This window comes from Prionailurus bengalensis, chromosome F2 (genome assembly GCF_016509475.1).
Source record: "Prionailurus bengalensis isolate Pbe53 chromosome F2, Fcat_Pben_1.1_paternal_pri, whole genome shotgun sequence".
NCBI classification, from domain to species: Eukaryota; Metazoa; Chordata; class Mammalia; order Carnivora; family Felidae; genus Prionailurus; species Prionailurus bengalensis.
The window spans coordinates 57,060,227-57,065,535 of NC_057353.1; positions in this window are offsets into that span (position 1 = coordinate 57,060,227).

Here is a 5,309-nt window from a genome sequence, read left to right on the forward strand (position 1 = left end):
TACACATAGTAAGCAGTATTACTCACCCATATTTCTGCTCTCCCTCTTCTGAGTCAGTGAGAAGATTCCATGTCCTCACGCCCTTGAAGTATGGGATGATCTCATCACGTAAGATGATTACGTTAATAATATGCAGCTGAGGGTAACTGCAAACTCAATTCTTCATGTTCTCTTTTCCCACAGCCGTAGCAAATACTCTCTAGATGGTAGGGATTCATCTCCTGGTCCCTGTATGAGGATTATGAGTAGTACACCCCATGCAACTTTCGAATTATTTGCAAAAGACTGAGAAGTCTTTTTTTTTTAATTGCTTTAAAACAGTGAGTTTTTTAGTTTTATTACAATACAATTTAACATATCCTGACACATGTAGTGAGTGAGATATTGGACAGTGTCTTACAGAAGGGTTTTAAAACTACAACTTTCAGAATTTGCTCATCACTAAAATATCTATATGCAATATGGGAGTGTTTTCAAATATTCAGATATTCTGTGCTAAGTAGGGAAAACTCAGTTAACTCTTTCTATTTTACTTTCCTTCCATATGTTCTCACATTAGGTATATGCTTATCACTAGAATGTTCCAGCTCCCTTGGTGGCAGAAAGTTGAAATCCTTCAGATGCATTTGCTTAAATAGAACACTGTAGTTTATCTCCAGATTAAAGTAATTGGCAGAGAACTGGAGATAGCAGTCATAACAATTGTTTAACTGAGAAACGATTATCCATATGTGGCTACAGGGCTTGTGAGAAATTGAAAAGGCTAAAATGCTACCAGGGCCTCCATTCAGCTCTTAATCCCTGTTCAGCATGTTCAGGCTTTTCAGTTTTCCAACTTATTTTCAGATTCAATCTCTACATCACACCCAGTGCTATCACGCCATATGCTGCTTTCTGCCCTTTCACACTTTCCAAGAACACGAAAAGCTAAAATCTATAGTCTAGTCTGGGAAGTAAGAAATGCTCAAAAATAACTGTACCACAAAGGAGAGAGTGATAAATGCCATTGGAGAGGAGCAGATAAAGTGCTAAAGAAGTAGGCAAAAAGATCCTTTCCAGCAATGAGATGTGAAAGAAGATTTTTTTTATACATCTTAAGTAGGTAAACTATGGATGTATTACTACAAATGGAAAGAGGCATTCTAAGCAGATTGTGGTGGAAAACACTGATCAGTGGAGCATATGGGGGAAGGCTCATCAAAGGGTTTTATCAAAGGAGAGAGCATGTTGTTGTTATTGTTGTTTTTCCTCACTTCCCTAAAGAGAAATTTGTGACCTTTTTCCTATTTGAAGGAATATACCCAGTTCCTGATCCCCAGATTCGATAACCCAGTCCCTACTTATGGATAACTTCTAGTCTTCACTGAGGTCACTACTTAAATATTAGTTTTTCAAACTAGTTTAGGTATTTTGGTTTTGAATGTTGCACGTGGGGCTTTCCATGTGTTGCACTTAACAAAGTATCAAAAAGTCATTGTTCTACTTTTTACCCTACTCTCATCAGACTGAGTTTTATGTGAAAAGAAATTGTTAGTCCATAGCAAGTGCCTCAGACATACTTGTGATTAAATTGAAGCTAGATTTGAACCAGATAGGCCTGCAATTTATAGTTTATTTAGGGGTTGGGAACCAGGACAAATTAATGAAAAAAATACTCCAAGTTCCTAAGTGAGAGAAGGCTATTGAAGATAATTATATTTGTTTTCTATGGCTGCTTTGACAAATTATTTAAAAGTCAGAGGCTTAAGACAACACATATTTATTCTTTTACAGTTCTGTGGGTCAGAAATCTGACATGAGTCTCAAAGACCAAAAACCAAAAAGTAGGCAGGCTTTCCTTCTTTTATGGAAGCTCCAGGGGAGAATTTATCTCCTGTCTTTTTCCTGCTCCTGAAGGCCATCCTTGCTTGGGATTCCCTCTTCAGTCTTCAAAGCTCAGTAACCCTGGATTGAGTCCTTGTCATCCTCCTGTCTCTCTAGATCTTACGATTCCTTCTTTTACTTTTAAATACACTTATGATTACATTGGACACTCCACCCCCATAATCTAGATTACTCCTAATTGTAAAGTCTGCTCACTGACAACATTATTTTCATCTGCAACCTTCATTTCCCTTTGCCATGTAACCTAAGATATTCACAGGTTCCAGGGATTAGGTTGTAGACATCGTGGGAGGGCCATTATTCTGCCTACATCATTAGCCTTCTGAAATGTTGAAGGCTGATATATCAGATTAATTTAGTCTCATGAAATTACTGATGAGGTTCTCCTTGAGGCAATGGCCAAATATATTCCCATTTACTCCTCAATACCAGAATAAATAAACCCAGGTGAACAGAATAGAGAAAGGGCAGACATCAGCAAAGATGCTATGCCTTAAAAACCATATAAATGTGTACTATTAATGAGATCAGTAAGAACCCTAGGTTATTTTTACTAGTGTATGTCCCGAAAGGGTATTATCTCTGATCTAATTCTGTCTCCAAGTAGAGCTTTATTTATCATACATGCTTTTGTCCTTCCTTTTCCTAAAACTAACCTCTCCTCTTTTGCTTGGCTACACTAAAATCTAAGCATTTATATCTTAACCACAAGAACACTTTTCTTCTATTTGTATCCATGTCTTTTTCTTACCAGATTGTAAGCCTGTTCAGAGAGTGAATTCATTCCTCTTTATAAACACTGAAGTTCTGCAATTTTCATATGTCAATCAGCTGTTCAGTAAATGTCTGCTAACTGAATCAAGTGAATGAATGTGGACATGAAGCAAATGAACCAAAAACTCAAATCATATTATTTAGATATCAATTGGAAAGACAGCGTTCCATGATCCACGCCTATTTGAAAACTGTTTAGGACATATCAAATCTACATGACAACACCATTTCCAATTCTGACTTTAGCACAATTACAGGGATAGATACAGACTCCACAAAAATATTATTAGAATATTAATATTACTGTGAAATAGTTCAGTCCACAAATATGTATGTGCATACTAAAGATAGCTAAATTTGCTGCCATTATTATTTTAAGTTACTTAAGAGTAATATTATATATGAAAAGAAACGAGGTTTAAGAGTCATCTCTAGATTTATTTGGAGGAGACAGTGGATTGATGGCTTTCTACTGCAGTCCATCAGTAGAGTAGGCAGTGGGGTCATAAGTAAACTAAGGCTAGCCCTCAACAAAAATGAGCTAGTTCAAGAGGTAAAAATTAAAGTAGTCTTAATACAGTCCATAAAGTATAGATACACTGAGTCTTATGCACATATATACATTGGACTTGACCCAGTATGGAGGAATCAGTCAGTAAGACTTCACTGAGAAGCAAGTAGCTACGCTGAAGACCAAACAATGAGAGAAGGTGGCAAGACAAAAGATTTTTAGAAATATTAACTATGGAGAACAATGTGTTTAGTGATTTTTCCATGTGAGGGTTGGGGGAAAGAAGGATTGTAGCTCCCGCCTTTGATATTTATAGCCCTAATCCAGAAAGGGAAATAGAAGAGGTGAAGCATGTCTGGGGAGAAAGAGCTCAGTATTGGACATCTATTCAGTCCACAGTTGAATGTTATGTGAGAAACCTATCTATTTACATTGCAAGATAGATTTGCCTTAACAAATGTTGTACAGTGTGTTGTGTCACACTGCCAGTCTCTGTGCCTAACAATGTGAAAAATCCATACATTTTGTTATATGACAAGCATTGGGGCCAAAGCTCCATGGCCAATTCTAAATGGTTCTGATAGCAAAGATTTTCTGATATCAGTAACAACATTGATAACAACAAGGGATTCATCTCAGAGAACCGAGCTCACATTTGTTGACTGTCCTCCCATTGGTCGAGACAACTTATTTGGTAGAAATTCAGTAAAACATAAGAAAGAGTTTCTGCTTTTAAAATACTCTCAGGCCAGCATAAAACATGGACTACAGTACAATTAAGAGTTTGTGTTCTATTATGATCTGAACAAAGTGGTATAGTAACACAAGGAGAAATTTGGAATGGTTGAAGTTATTAACTATTTTTATTTTTTATTTGAATATAGTTGACATGCAATATTACACTAGCTTCACGGGTACAGCTTAGTAATTTGACAAGTTTATACATTATGCTATGCTCACCACAAGCAGAGCTACCATCTGTGTGGTTACATTGCTATTGTAATATCACTGACTATATCCCTTATGTTGTGCCTTTTATCCCATGACTTATTCATTCCATAACTAGAAGCATGTATTTCCCTTTCCCTTTCACCCATTTTGCCCCAACTCCTACCTCCCTGCTCTCTGTTTAAATGTCTCCTGGATAAGAAACCTATCACCTATCAAAACTACCTCACAGACCACAGTGTTTTGGAATCTGAAGTCATCGCCATCTGTAAATATCACTCATGTTATAGCTGAAATCCAGGCCATCTACTGAGGTCCAATTTCAGTCACCTTTTAAGGAGTTAGGTTGTAAATTGTTCTAAATGTATTTATTTATGAAACAAACATGTATTAAATATTAAAACATACTTGTTGCTAAGCATGACAGGGTGAGAGTGAAGAGGGCAATTGATGATACAGGATGGTCCCTGCTCTTGAGGGACTCACTCTATTGACAAAGAGACAGGTGTAGAGCAAGTGAAATGTGGTAGAATAGTATAGTTGTTCATCTTTTTTTTTTTTTTGAGAGAGAGAGATAGAGAGAGACCGAGAGAGGGGCAGAGAAAGGGAGGGAGACAGAGAAACCCGAGTGGGCTCCATGCTGTCAGCGCAGAGCCCAATGTAGGGCTCAAACTCCAAATTGCAAAAGATGACCTGAGTTGAAACCAAGAGTCAGATGCTTAACTGACTGAACCACCCAGGTGCCCCTAGTTCATCATTTTAATGAATATGATGCTCACAAGAGTGACACATTAGCACAATCCTTCTGGTGTGATAGAGAGTGCATACATCTGACACCCATTGTGCCAGGAAATGGGTAAGGGCTCTCAGAGCTGGTATCAAGTGCCCATTGAAGATATCTCCATTTACCGAAGACAAGATGTTTCCTTGGATTCCATAATCTCTGCTGTAGCTTCCAGGTCTCTATGACTTGCCTAGGATCCTTTCTTCTGGCACTAGTTACCGCTCTTCTCTTTTGCCACTGCAGGTTCCTGTAAGGCCTAGGTCAACTGTCCCCGTCCCACTCACCCAGGCCATTCCTAGAGTTCTGCAGCACCTCTCTTAGTATTCTGCTGCCCTGACTCCCTCAAGGGAGTCAGAAGGAAACATAGTACCAAAAGCAAACAGTGGGAGTGTGGTAGCAAATTACACA